We start from the raw sequence: 16,157 nt of genomic DNA, 5'->3' as shown, positions 1-16,157 counted from the left end.
CTTTCTGTTCGACAATTCCCTAAAGTGTTCTCTCCATCTGCTCACTCTTTCTCCCTTCTCCACTAGTAAACTGCCATTTTTATCTTCCACTTCCCGTCTAACTTCATTCCCACCTTGTCTAACTCTCTTTACCTCTTTCCAGAATATTTTCTTACATTCCCTCCACTTTATACTCAAATTCCTTCCAAATTCCTCATCCACTCTCTTTTTACTTTCTCTTACAAATCTTTTCACCTCTTTCTTCCTCTCTACTGTACATATAACTCTCTCTTCCGTCTCATAACTACTTCCATGCCCGTTTCTCATCCACTCACTCTATGCTTTCTTCTTTTGTGCCACAGCCTGTCTTCCTATGAAGCAACCTGGGGCTGGAAAAATTAAGTTTGGGACCTCCTCTTTGCTTCACGAAACGAAATTTTCTCATGGGTACGAATCTCCAAAATCTCCTTCTCCAGGTAATAACGAGAATACTGTAGTGTTGAGAAGATGCAGTATGGGAGCCCACTGTGATAGTATTTAAGGAGTTCTAGCCAGTCCCCAGTATGGCTTCAGCCGCCACAGGAGACAGACACTAGGAAGGCCAATCTGTGCATGGCAGCAATAGCAGATAACATGTCCAATGGGAACACTGCTTTGGGGTTAGCTCGTAACGTTTTATGGGAAGTAACACCCGGGTAAGCTGCACAGATGCTGGCAACTTTAACTTGTCAAATGTCAAGAACAAGGTCGGAGTTGGGGCCAGAATACCATCTATTCCCTTCTGCAGCTGCTCAACAGTCACAACACCAGAAGACTGCAGTTCTTCCAACAGCCTTGCCTCTGAGTACTGGAGGAGGTTACGGGAAAAACTGACACCCTTACACCGGTTGAAGTTAGCCAGAGGAACACAAGTGGGACATGGTAAAGGGAGGTATTGAATGCTGTGGCCGCACGATTTCGTTAGTAAGCCTAATTATATGGAAGGATTTTACTACCAGTTGCATTACTGTAGCTAAGTTGATAAACCTATACACATGACACGACAATGCCAATGACTATGTCAGTTGCAATAACGTGTTCTGGAAATTTTATTGTATGACCGTGTCTTATGTAGTAATGTAATAATTGTCGTCGGAAGTCTATCTATCTATCTATTGCCAGACGCCTCAATCCCGTTTGGGGTGGCCACAAACAAATCGCCTCCAAGTCGCCCTGTCCCCCGCCATTTCACTGCCCTGCTCCCAACTCACACCCCCCTCTCTCATATACCTCTCCACCCCATCCCTCCATCTCATCCTCGGCCTCCCCCTCCCTCTTCCCCCCTCCACCTCACTCACATACACTCTCTTCGTCAGTCTCTCACCCTCCATCCTCTCCACATGGCCAAACCACCTCAGTGTGTTCCTCATAACGCTTCCTATCACATCCACATCCACACCACAACGCTCCTTTATATCCTCATTAGTCAGCCTGTCTCTCCACGTGACTCCACAGGCTCCTCTTAAATAACTCATTTCCACTGCTCTCACTCTTGACTTGTGTCCTTCCAACAATGTCCAAGCTTCACTTCCGTACGTTAGAGTTGGTATCACAATACTGTCATGTAGTAACTTTTTCACTTCCATGCTCACTTCCCTGTTTCTTATCACTGCTTTCAAGGAACCAGCAACCTTTCTTCCCTGCTGTACCCTTTCAAGCACTTCACCCTCCAAACCTCCATCCTTACTCATCACACTACCCAAATACTTAAACGTACTCACATTTTCCAATTCCTCACAATCTAACCTCGCTGTACATTCACTAACTTCACCTCTCTCAAAGACCATCACTTTACTCTTCCCTACATTCACCTTTAGGTTCCGTTTCTTACACACTCTCTCAAACTCATCCACCAAGCCTTGCAGCTCCCCTTCGTCTTCACTCAACAACACAGTATCATCTGCAAACAACAGTACAGGGAGTTTCCAAACACTATCCTCTCTCACCAGGGCCACTCCAACATCCACTACCCTACCTTGTACCTCTTTTATTACCCCATCCATGTACAGATTGAACAACCATGGAGACATGACACATCCCTGTTTCAAACCAACTTTCAAAGAGAAAAATTCACTTAGTTCACCATCCACACGCACTGCAGCCTTCGCACCATCGTACACATACTCTTCACAGCATTCAACAACTTCCCATCTACTCCATATATTCTTAACACTTTCCACAATCCTTGTCTATCCACCCTGTCATATGCTTTCTCCAAATCCATGAAAGCCGCATACAACTTCTTTCCCTTCTCTAGAAACTTTTCCACTAAAGATCTAAGAATGAATATCTGATCTACACAACCTCTTCCCTTCCTAAAGCCTCCCTGTTCTTCTCCAACTAATTTCTCTGTTCTTTCTCTAACTCTGTCTATAAGTATCCTACCATACACTTTTCCTATTATACTAAGAAGACAAATGCCCCTATGATTACCACACACTTCTTTTTCCCCTTTTCCTTTGTACAAGGGAATAATTATACCTGACTTCCAATCCTCCGGGACTCTACCTTCCTCCCAGGCCAATCTGCACATCTTCCACATCCATTCTACTACTATCTCTCCCCCATGCTTCAGCATTTCACCACACACTCCATCAATTCCTGGGGCTTTCCCTGATTTAACTTTCTTCATTGCTTCCACAACTTCTATCCTACTGATTTCTTCCTGTCTTCTCACCTCCCTCCTTCTCCCAGCCATTCCCCAGCCACTTATACTCGCATTACTTCCATCCTCTACGTTCAACAATTCCTTAAAGTGTTCTCTCCATCTGCTCACTTTTTCTCCCTTCTCCACTAGTAATCTACCATTTTTATCTTTCACTCCCCTGCTAACTTCACTTCCACCCTGTCTTACTCTTTTCACTTCTCTCCAGAACATTTTCTTACAGTTCCTCCACTTTACACTCAAATTCCTTCCAAATTCCTTATCCACTCTCTTCTTACTCTCTCTTACTAATCTTTTCACCTCTCTCTTCCTTTCCACATATAACTCTCTCTTCCGCCTCTCAACTTCTTCTACGCCCCTATTTCTCACCCATTCATTGTATGCTTTCTTCTTTTGTGCCACAGCCTTTTTCACCTCTTCAGTCCACCACGCTGTTCCTTGCACCCCCCTCCGCCTTCTCTTCCTTCCACACACCACATCACATGCTGCACATATTTCTTCTGTAAATATCTTACACACACCTTCCACGTCTCCCATCTGCTCCAATACATATTTGCCCAATCGTTCCTCCACTTCTCTTTTATACTCTGCCTTTATCTCATCCTCTTGTAACCTTTCCACTCTCCTTGCAACTACTCCTTCCTCTCGTCTTTCCCTTCTTCTATTCCTCCATCTCACTTGCATCCTAATTCTGGCCACCACCAAGTAGTGGTCAGAAAGTCCACTCCCCCAACCTCTATACACTCTTGCATCCTTTACACATCTTCGCATCCTTTCATCCACACACACATAATCAATCATTGCCTTCCTTTCATTCAGTTCACCACCCACCCTTCTCATCACTCGCCATGTATACCTGTGGATCATTTTATGCCTGAAGAGGGTATTGGCTATCACCAACCCTCTCCCAGCACAAATGTCCACTAACGCACTCCCATTCTCATCTATCTCGGCAGGCACACCCCACTCACCAACTATTCCATCCACCTTCATATAACCAACTTTACCATTCATATCACCAATCAAAAACACTCTCTCATTCCTTCCAAACTTTTCCATGCACACTTCCACATTTGTCCAGAACTCTTCTCTCACTCTTCTAGCACGATCTTGCGTTGGCGCATACACACACACAATCGCCCACATTTGTATTCCAACTTTCAACTTTACCCACACAATCCTTGACCCAACTGATCCATACTGTCTTATGCTCTTCTTCCATCTTTTACTCACAACTATACACACTCCTTCCTTTGCCCTCTCATTCTCATCTACTCCTGCACATATACCCCATCCATACTCCCATTCTCTCACACTTTCTCCTCTCCATTTTGTTTCAGTTATTCCACATACATCCACTTTCGCACCCTCAAGCACCTGGACAATCTCTCTCTCTTTCACCTCATCATTCGCTCCTCTTACATTCCATGTACTCATTACCAAGTCCTTTGTCCGGTCCTGGGTCGTCATCGTTTGGTCAGTCCTTGTCCGAGGCTTCTTGTTTGTTTTTTTAGTTAGTTGTTTTCTGGGGAGGGGCACTAACCCTCCGCCAACCCTTTTAGTCGCCTTTTACGACAAGCAGGGATACTGAGGGAGTATTCTTGAAAACCCCCCTACCCCCAGGGGGTAGGGATACTGAGGGAGTATTCTTGAAAACCCCCCTACCCCGACGGTAGCACTGTGAGTGTTTTCATGATAAAGTGTAAGGTTGTTGTATATATTCAGTGCCATATTAACCATCACTAATGCTGTCAGTGGTAACAGCGAAACCGCTGCCATTGTTATGGAGGCCTCCACATATATGGTATCATAATCATACTTCTACCATCAGCCACACAGTTCAAGGACGTGGTGAACCACGTATCCACATACTTTATTCTGCATGCTGTATTACATTAGCCTGTCATAGCTTTTCCGTACATTAGTCTATCTATCTATTGCCAGACGCCTCAATCCCGTTTGGGGTGGCCACAAACAAATCGCCTCCAAGTCGCCCTGTCCCCCGCCATTTCACTCCCCTGCTCCCAACTCACACCCCCCTCTCTCATATACCTCTCCACCCCATCTCTCCATCTCATCCTCGGCCTCCCCCTCCCTCTTTCCCCCTCCACCTCACTCACATACACTCTCTTCGTCAGTCTTTCACCCTCCATCCTCTCCACATGGCCAAACCACCTCAGTGTGTTCCTCATAACGCTTCCTATCACATCCACATCAACACCACAACGCTCCTTTATATCCTCATTCGTCAGCCTGTCTCTCCATGTGACTCCACAGGCTCCTCTTAAATAACTCAATTCCACTGCTCTCACTCTTGACTTGTGTCCTTCCAACAACGTCCAAGCTTCACTTCCGTACGTTAGAGTTGGTATCACAATACTGTCATGTAGTAACTTTTTCACTTCCATGCTCACTTCCCTGTTTCTTATCACTGCTTTCAAAGAACCAGCAACCTTTCTTCCCTGCTGTACCCTTTCAAGCACTTCACCCTCCAAACCTCCATCCTAACTCATCACACTACATTACTCATCACGTACATTAGTGTCTCTGAGAAAAATACGGGTAGTTTCCCTAACTCACACCAAAACCCATCATGTATTCCCACAGGTAGGCAACAAGCATGTAACTGCAATGTTTTACCCAAGGTTAAGTCATCACAGTTTGTTTATTGGTATGATGTAACCAAAGAATTCTATTTCATATTATAATGCGGATTTCATTATGCTGAAGTGCACACACACACACACACACACACACACACACAAGGCACCAAGGAGAACAGATGCAGGCCGACAGCGCTCCATACCGAGCCAGCACGGCCAGTGGCATTACCTACATTAGTATCTTTATATGAGTCAAGCTCTGTACCAGGTTAGACTAAATGGTTTTTTATTATTTAAAAAAAAAATAAGAAGTTTAAACAAGACTTGTTCAAACAGAAAAGAGAACCGAGTAGCGAAAGAATGCGCTCAATCAGCTGATTGATTGTTTATATATATATATATATATATATATATATTCAGGGGCAGGATCCCACTGCTACCTGGCGCGTCCCCGGGTGGCAGAAAAGGGAAGGCCTTGTAGATATACGAGGTACCGTCTTAGACAGCGGGGACCATGGGACCCCTTATAGATATAGAGGGCTCCACCGAATATAACGAAAAAGGTGGCAGAAAAATAAAACTGAGTGGCAGGGAGGTTAGATTATTTGCCAGAATCCTCCCAACCAAACATGAGTACTATTGCAATTGATTTGACGGGCGTTCCTGTTGGATCATCGTCTACTAAAGGTCCAACCGCACTGCCTCCTGTGCTTACGGGCAGTGTGCCACCGAAAGTGAGTAAGCACTCTGTTGGAAAATTAGACCCTTCGATGTTAAACAAACTGAAATCGATGGAGATCTATGCATATAATGTAAGAAGCCTCGCAGAAGATTACAAACTTGATAACCTGATGACTAAACTGGAAAACATTAGTTGGGATATTGAAGGTTTGAATGAGATCTACAGATAAGAAGAAAAAGTAATTCAGCTCGAAGACAGCAACCACCTATTTTACTACAGAGGAAAGGAAAATGAAAGAGTTAGTGGTGTAGGATTTCTAATTAACAGAAATCTTGCAGACAACATTGTTAAATTCAACAGTGTATCTGACAGAGCAACATTTGTTGTCATTAGACTGTGCAAAAAATATACCATGAAAGTTATACAAATATATGCACCAACTTCTGAAAGCCCAGATGAAGAAATAGAAACATTCTATGATGACATTTCACAGATTATGGAAGAAGAAAAGACAACATATACTATACTCATGGGAGACTTCAATGCAAAAACTGGAAAGTCGAAAATGGAGAAGCATGTATGGGAAAATTGGGAGTGGAAGAAAGAAATGAAAGAGGAGAAATGCTGGTAAATTTTGCTGAAATGTTTAACATGAGAATATTGAACACATTCTTCCACAAAAGAACAGGGAGAGAGTGGACCTGGAGAAGCCCAAATGGAGAAACAAAGAATGAAGTCGACTTCATTATAGCAGATACGAACAACACGATCACAAATGTCACAGTTATCAAAAAAGTAAATATAGGTAGTGATCACAGAATGGTGGATTCCACAGCCAGATTCAGTTTCAGAAGTGAAAGAAAGATGATGATTAAAGATAAAAAGATATGCCCAATAACAGTAAACGAAAACAAAGTAGCCTTTCAGTTGGAAATGTGGAGCAAATTTCAGGCTCTAAGTAATGCTGAGTGTGACATTGATGAGCTGAATGACAGACTAACAAAAGTGCTAAAAGAATCAGCGGAGGTAGTAGGAAAACCTAATACAACCAAAGACAAGAAATATTCAGAAAAGACACTCGAGCTTATGATAAAATGAAAGGAAATGAATAAAGACAAAGAAAGGCGAAATAGAACGAGCACATTTAAATAAGCTTATCAACAAAAGACAAAGAGAAGAAAAAAGAAAGAGAAACATGGATCAGATCAAAGAAACCATCAAAAATGGAAAAAGTCTGAAACAGGTCCGAAGTAAAATGGCACTAGGAAAGCAACAAATGATATCATTGAAAGAAAAAAAAACGGTGAAATCATTAAATGCAGAGATAAGATGGTTAAGAGAGTTAAATAATTTTACAAAGAACTGTATGCATCAAAGACAGTAGTACCAATAGCTAACTTTTCAGTTGACACAAGTGAAATACCTGCGGTAACACCAGACGAAGTCCATATTTCTTTAAAAAATATGAAATGAGGGGAGGCTCCAGGAGAAGATGGAAGAGTAACAGATTTACTATTGGATGCAGGAGAAGAAGTACAAAATAGGCTTGTTTACTTATTTACTCTGTGTAAAAAGGAAGAAAATTCCCAAAACATTGTGTAATGCAATATATATTTTACTCAACAAAAAAGATGAATCAAAAGATCTTAGTAACTATCGTCCCTTTAGCTTATTATCAATCATTTACAAACTCTTCACTAAAGTCCTTACGAACAGAATAACAACAATTTTGGAGGAAAACCAACCTCGTGAACAGGCAGGATTCCGAAGCGGGTATTTCGACCATTGATCATTTACATACAATGAATTAGCTAATTGAGAAAACTACAGAATATAATAAACCACTGTGCTTAGGTTTTCTTGATTACGGAAAGGCTTTTGATTCAGTGGAGCACATAGCAATTATAAATTCATTGCCAGAACAAGGAGTGAATGAGAACATTGTAAACCTGCTCGAAAACATATATAAAGAGGGAACTGCTAGAGTTAAATTACATAAGGACTCGGAAAAAATTAAGATTGAGTAGGGCGCTCGTCAGGGAGATACAATTTCACCAAAACTATTTACAGCATGCCTAGAAAGTATTTTCAGAAAGCTAGACTGGAAAAACAAAGGAGTGAATATTGATGGAGAATAGCTAAACCATTTAAGATTTGCAGATGACATTGTCCTAATCTCAGAAACAGCGGAGGCATTGCAAGAAATATTAAATGACCTGAATAGAGAAAGTCTGAAAGTAGGACTGAAGATGAACCGAAGTAAAACTAAAGTACTGTTTATTCCACAAACTCCAAAGAGCGTCATCACAATAAGCGATGAAATTCTTGAAGAAGTTGAGGAATACAACTATTTGGGACAAGTACTAAAATTAATGAAAGACCATGATAGAGAAATAAAAAGATGCATTACAATTGGATGGAAAGCTTTCGGTAAACATAGAGACATTATGAAAAGTAGCTTGCCAGTTTGTATGAAACGAAAAGTACAGTATGTAACGAATGTATAATTCCAGCTATGATGTATAGTTGTGAGACCTGGAAACTGACAAAATCAATGGAAAATAAATTAATCCGTTCTCAGAGAGCAATGGAAAAGTCATTGTTGGGAATATCTTTAAGAGACAGGAAAAGATCAACTTGGGCGAGAGAGCAGACTAAAGTCAAAGATATTATAGAAGTTATAAAAGAACAGCAATGGAAGTGGGGAGGCCATATAACAAGAAAAAGGGATAATCGCTGGAGCAAGAGCCTTACTGACTGGACACCAAGAGAATGTAAGCGTAGCAGAAAAAGGCCAGACAGGAGATGGAGAGATGAGATACAGAAATTTGCAGGGAAAACGTGGCAAAGATTGGCTTAGTCAAGGAATTCGTGGAAAAGGTTGGGGGAGGCCTTTGTTCAGCAGCGGACTAGTTATGGCTGCTGCTGCGATGATATATATATATATATATATATATATATATATATATATATATATATATATATATATATATATATAAATATTGTTACATAACCTATGATTTCATCATCCTTTGTGTAATTCTAACGTACAGTATGCTGCATGTTTGATCACGAGCGTGTTCTACCTCACTCCCCCCCTCCTCCCTTATAGTAGAGTAAGTCGCTCTTTCTGTTGTTCAGAGCAGGAGTGTCAACTTTTTGTCCCCTATGGCTTCATTTGCGCGTCCTTCTTACAAGTTGTATCAAGCTCTGCTGGCCCCTATATAATGAGCTCAGTCTCTGCATTAATTGCCGCTTAGATCTACTCCTTATTTTGCTCACATCTCTGTCCTCCCCTGTACAGTTGTTATTATTGTGAGTGCTCAGGAAGTCTCCAACCATCTAGCAGCTGTGTGTAATTTGAGTATAACTGTTATTGCATTTTGTTCTTGTACTGTATAGTATAAGGTGTTGATTCGTGGGCCTAGTGAAGTTTTTGTAATTCATGTAGTCAGCCAGTGGTAATAATATTTTGTATCGTATTTTGTATCAGTAATAATATATCTTGTGTTAACTGAGCATTATCCAGTGTTTTCTCATTTTATCAGGGCTGACTTAGATAAATTTACTCTTGCTAATTTCGTGTTAATAGAGGCTATTGCAGTTAACCATATATTTAACCTGTTTTTTGCCATTACATTATCCTTATGAGTCCTGAATGTTTTGTTGTTAGTTTGAGCATTAAACTTTAACTTGTAATTTTACCTAACTCTTTTGTTTTGAACCTGGAACTTTACAGGACAATAGTGATTTTTAGTATTCTCACTTAAAGTGTACATTATCTTTCTCTGTTCCGTAACAATATATATATATATATATATATATATATATATATATATATATATATATATATATATATATATATATAGTTACACAACAGAGTAAGATAATGTACACTTTGAGTGAGAATACTAAAAATCACTACTGTCCCGTAAAGTTCTAGGTTCAAAACAAAAGAGTTAGGTAAAATTACATTTAAAGTTTAATGCTCAAACTAACAACAAAACATTCAGGACTCATAAAGATAATGTAATGGCAAAAAACAGGTTAAATATATGGTTAACTGCAATAGCCTCTATTAACACGAAATTAGCATGAGTAAATTTATCTAAGTCAGCCCTGATAAAATGAGAATACAAAATAATACTCAGTGAATGCAAGGTATATTATTACAGATACAAAATATTATTAATAAGGGCTGACACCCAAAGCACATGAATCACAAAAACCTTACTAGGCCTAAGAATTAACACCTTACTCTACACAGTACAAGAAAAAATGCAATAACACTTATACTCAAATTACACAGCTGCTAGATGGTTGGAGACTTCCTGAGCACTCACAATAATAACAACCGAACAAGGAAGGACAGAGATGTGAACAAAATGAGGAGTAGATCTAAGTGGCAATTAATGCAGAGACTGAGCTCATTATATAGGGGCCGGCAGAGCTTGATACAACTTGTAAGAAGGACGCGCAAATGAAGCTATAGGGGACAAAGAGTTGACAATCCTGCTCTGAACAACAGAAAGAACGACTTACTCTACTATAAGGGAGGAGGGGAGGAGTGAGGTAGAACACGCTCGTGATCAAACATGCAGCACACTGTAAGTTAGAATTACACAAAGGATGATGTAATCATAGGCTATGTAACACCTCCCCACAAAGAAAAAGAAATTTACAAAGGAAATTCTTATTACTCTAAAACAATCTGTCTAAAGTCTAGATAAGCAATCTGCAATAACATTTTCTTTCCCCTTGATATGTTGTATGTCTAATCAATACTCCTGAAGAAGTAGACTCCATGTTGTCAGTCTCTGATTTTTATCTTTAAACTTACTAAGGAATTTCAGTGGGTTATGATCGGTATAAATGACTATGGGTTCAAAACCAGAACATAAATAAAATGAAAAATGCTGTAAACCCAAAATCAAGGCCAAAAGCTCTTTCTCAATAGTTGAGTAGTTCTTTTGAGGTGGAGTGAACTTCTTACTGTAATAAGATACAGGATGTTCAATACCCTGATCATCCTCTTGCAGCAAAACAGTCCCAGCTCCTGTTTCACTTGCGTCAACAGCCATCTTAAAAGGCTTAGCAAAATTTGGAGTAGCGAGCACTGGCTGACTTCATAGGATACCTTTAAGTTTGCTGAAAGAGGATTCACAGTCATCGGTCCAGACAAATTTAACTCCCTTTTTCAGTAGGTCTGTAAGTGGTGATACAAGAGTTGAAAAGTTAAGAACAAATCTCCTGTAATAACTTACCATTCCCAAAAATCTTTGTAGCTCTTTCCTACTTTTAGGTCTGGGAAGATCACCTATAACCTGAACCTTAGCTCCTGGTGGTGCAACATGTCCATCACCAATTACGTACCCAAGGTATTGAACTTTAGCTTGACCAAACTCACACTTTGATAAATTAGCTACAAGATTAGCCTGAACCAAACGCCCAAGAAATTTACTGACATGGCATATGTGATCTTTCCAGTTGTCACTGAAGATTATTACATCATCAATATAAACAACATACCCTGCCAAACCCTCTGTTACAACATTCATGCGCTTCTGAAAAGTGGCTGGTGCATTCTTCATACCATATGGCATTACAGAACATGCAAAAGTCTTTCCTAGTGTTACAAAACATGAGATCTCCCTAGTACGTTCAGTCATAGGTACTTGCCAGTATCCCTTTAACAAATCAAACTTACTTATGTACCTAGCCTTTCCGATCTTGTCTATGCAATTTTCCACGCGAGGGAGAGGGTAAGTGTCTGTTTTGGTTATCTGATTAACACGTCTGTAGTCGATGCAAAGCCACTGTGACCCACCTGGCTTAGGGACTAGAGTGACAGGAGAACTCCACTCGCTCTGACAGGGCTCAATCATCTTGTGGTCCAACAGGTAGCCAAGCTCCTTCTGGATGAGAGGAACTTTCACTGGGTTCACACGGTAAGGAGGCAGTTTAATTGGCTTTGCGTCTCCAACATCGACATCATGCATCAACACAGTGGTTCTTCCTGGAGTAGCACGGAACACTTGCGGGTACTCCTGCAGTAATGTCGAAAACTCCTGCCTTTCCTCGGGAGGTAGATGAGAAAGCTTAGTCTGGAGATCATTCATGATATCAGGATTCTTCCCCAAACTATCACTCAGGCTCATACTGCATGGGAGAACTTCACTTGCAGACTCGGGTGGAAGAGCTACAGTGCAGTCTGGGTTATTTTCGTCCCGCCTGTGATATAACTTTAGCATGTTGATGTGAGAAAGTTGCATGTTCTTTCTACGATCTGGTGTGGCGATGACATAGTTGACATCACTGAGTTTCTTCTCCACGAAATAAGGACCACTAAACTTGGCTTGAAGAGGTTGCCCATGCACCGGTAACAGAATAAAAACCTGATCTGGCTGAACGTGGCGTAACCTGGACTTCTTATCATACCAAGTTTTCATCTTCTCCTGAGCAGCTCCTAAATTCTCTCTCGCCAGCTGTAAAGCAGTGGACAGCCGTTCTTTGAACTTCATCACATACTCCAGCAGGTTGACGTCATCTTCCTCCGACAGCCAGCATTCCTTGAGTAGCTTAAGGGGTCCTCTTACTTCATGGCCAAACAGTAGTTCAAAAGGTGAGAAGCCCATTGATTCATTTGGAGATTCTCTTGCGGCAAATGCAACAAATGGAAGACCTTTATCCCAGTCTTTCTGATGTTCCAAACAGTATTTGTTGAGCATCGATTTGAGTGTTTGGTGATATCTCTCCAATGCTCCTTGGGTCTGGGGATGGTAAGCTGAAGACGTGATCCGGGTGATGCCCAACTCTTTCAGAGACTGATTGAAAACATTTGATATGAAATTACTTCCCCGGTCTGACTGTACCTCCTTGGGCAGACCAAACTTTGTGAAGAACCCTAGCATTTCCTTAACCACGTTCTTTGCTGAGATATTTCTAAGTGGAATGGCTTCAGGATAACGAGTAGCCATATCAATCAGGGTCAACACATAAGAAAATCCTGAAGAAGTCTTAGGAAGAGGGCCCACAATATCCACCAACACACGGGTGAGTGGCGCCTCAAAAGGAGGAATGGGAACTAGAGGTGTAACCTTTTCGGTCTGATTACACTTCCCCACAACTTGACAGGTGTGACAAGACTTACAATACCAGGAAACATCTCTGAATCTACCTGGCCAGTAGAAGTGTTTCAAAATGCGTGCCACAGTCTTCCTTACTCCAAGGTGTCCTGCCAAACTGGAATCATGAGCCACTCTAATGATATCCTGCCTACAAACACGAGGGATGACAACTTGATGTACAACCTCCCACTCACAGTCGGCTGATGCTGTTGGGGGTCTCCACTTCCTCATAAGTACTCCTGACTTTATATAATAACAAGTAGAACAACCAGCTGACTCTTCCTCACTGCAAGCAGAGTTAGCTAGACCTTTCAACTCAGGATCAGCAACCTCCAACTCAACCAACTCTTGACGAGACAAATTATCAACACTACGGGGTACTGCCTCATCTGGTGAGTGGTCCAAATTAGCAAGAAAAGTGTCAGCTAGCATAACATCATCATCATTATCCTCTTAGTCACCAGTAACTTTAGACTTAGCCCTAGTGACAGCACATGCAGGGAACACATCAGGGACATCACAATCCTGGGCCGCAGCCACTGGCTCACTAGACAACTGAGGAGCTGGACACACTTGACTTCCGTCAATATCATTTCCAAGTAAGAAAGTTACACCTGACATTGGGAGTGTCTCAACCAACCCAACCATAACGGAACCATTAACAAAACCAGACTCTAAATTCACTCTACACAGAGGGACAGAGAAGTAATTATTCCCTACACCTTGTAAGATTACAGTTTCATCAGTAGAATTAACATTAGAGCCTAGAACACTGGTCAGCATAAGGGATTGGCAAGCACCTGTATCACGATATATTTTAACTGATTTCCTGTCATTACTGTCCAGAGGACTGACAAAACCATCAGACAGGAAATTAGCACATGAACTCTTGAGAGTGTCACCCACGTTACTGCTCAAAAGAGGAGCTCCATCATGAGAATTTAATTTACCCCTCAAAGCAGGTTCAGTTAACTCAGTTAAAGAATTCTGTGAACTCTCAAGGGTGGACACTAGACCAATTGACTGAATATTTAAAGACTCCTTTTTGTTCACATCACGCTGTCTCCTGAAACATTTCTCCGTAGTATGACCAAGCTTACTACAATAAATACATTTACTTTTCTGAAATCTAGAGGTGGAGCTGGTATTTACTTCCTGAGAAACATCATCTTTATTCTCATTCCTGTTACCTGTACTCTGAGTAGAGGCAACGTACTTACTCTCAGCTTTCCCTTTTTCTTTAGAATATCTCTTGTGAGTGAGAACATATTCATCAGCTAAACCTGCAGCATCAGACAAATTATCTATTCTTTTCTCATCAAGATATAGGCTTACCTCTTTATTAATACACCTTTTGAAGTCCTCCCGCAAAATCATGTGCTTAAATTTGTCAAAATCAGAATCCACATTCTTAGAATTTAACCACTGCTCTAACAGATCTTCTTTGATTTTTGCATACTCAACATGGGATTCCTTATCTTGCTTATAAGTTGTCCTAAATTTTACTCTATAGGCTTCAGGAACAAGCTCATAGGCCTTAAGAATCAAGCTCTTAACTACATCATAATTATCAGATTGATCCTGAGGCAAAGATGCATAAGTTACTTGAGCTTTACTGGTGAGAACAGTTTGAAAGAGTACTGGCCAATACTTTTTGGGCCAATTAAAACCTGTAGCTACCCTCTCAAACAACTGAAAATACTTTGTTAAATCAGATTCATTAAAAGGAGGGACAAGTTTAACATTTTTAGCCACATCAAAATCATCAGAGCTAGATGATCCAGTTCCACCTTGTTTCATGCGATACTCATGGTCTGCCTGAATCCTAGCTAGTTCAATTTGTGCCTGAGCCTGTGCTTGTGCCTCCTGAATACGAGCATTTGCCTGAAATTCAGCCTCCTGAATACGAGCCTGAGACTCCGCCTCCTTAGCCTGAGACTCAGCCTCCTTAGCACGAGCCTGAAACTCAGCTTCCTTAACATGAGCCTCCTGCAGAGCTAGCTGTAACTTAGCTATTTCAATCTGCGTTTGCTCATTTGGAGGAGTTACAGTAAACAAGCTTTTATTAATCATGCCAACAATTTGATCTTTAGAATGATGAGAGTAAATTGCAATTCCCAATTGTTGAGCAACAAGCTTAAGTTCATTCTTTGTTCTGTTTTCTACATCACACACTGTTTGCACATTTGACAAAAAATCTTTGGCTTCATCAAGCGTAGTAATAGTAGACATAATGAATAAATCACAGTCACAAAATATTAAGCAATATCCTTATGATAATATCCAGAATATCCTGATAAGAGGTCGCCAAATTTATGTTACGGAACAGAGAAAGATAATGTACACTTTAAGTGAGAATACTAAAAATCACTACTGTCCCGTAAAGTTCCAGGTTCAAAACAAAAGAGTTAGGTAAAATTACAAGTTAAAGTTTAATGCTCAAACTAACAACAAAACATTCAGGACTCATAAGGATAATGTAATGGCAAAAAACAGGTTAAATATATGGTTAACTGCAATAGCCTCTATTAACACAAAATTAGTATGAGTAAATATATCTAAGTCAGCCCTGATAAAATGAGAATACCAGATAATACTCAGCGAATGCAAGATATATCATTAAAGATACAAAATATTAGTAGTAAGGGCTGACACCCAAAACACATGAATCACAAAAACCTTACTAGGCCTAAGAATTCACACCTTACGCTACACAGTACAAGAAAAATGCAATAACAGTTATACTCAAATTACACAGCTGCTAGATGGTTGGAGACTTCCTGAGCACTCACAATAATAACAACTGTACAGGGGAGGACAGAGATGTGAACAAAATGAGTAGATTTAAGTGGCAATTAATGCAGAGGCTGAGCTCATTATATAGGGGCCGGCAGAGCTTGATACAACTTGTAAGAAGGACGTGCAAATGAAGCTATAGGGGACAAAGAGTTGACAATCCTGCTCTGAACAACAGAAAGAACGACTTACTATACTATAAGGGAGGAGGGGGGGAGTGAGGTAGAACATGCTCGTGATCAAACATAGGCTATGTAACAATATAT

Source organism: Coenobita brevimanus, chromosome 20, assembly GCF_032717465.1.
Source record: "Coenobita brevimanus isolate Jiangsu-jjx chromosome 20, ASM3271746v2, whole genome shotgun sequence".
Lineage (NCBI taxonomy): Eukaryota > Metazoa > Arthropoda > Malacostraca > Decapoda > Coenobitidae > Coenobita > Coenobita brevimanus.
Note: the sequence above shows the minus strand (reverse complement) of the source record.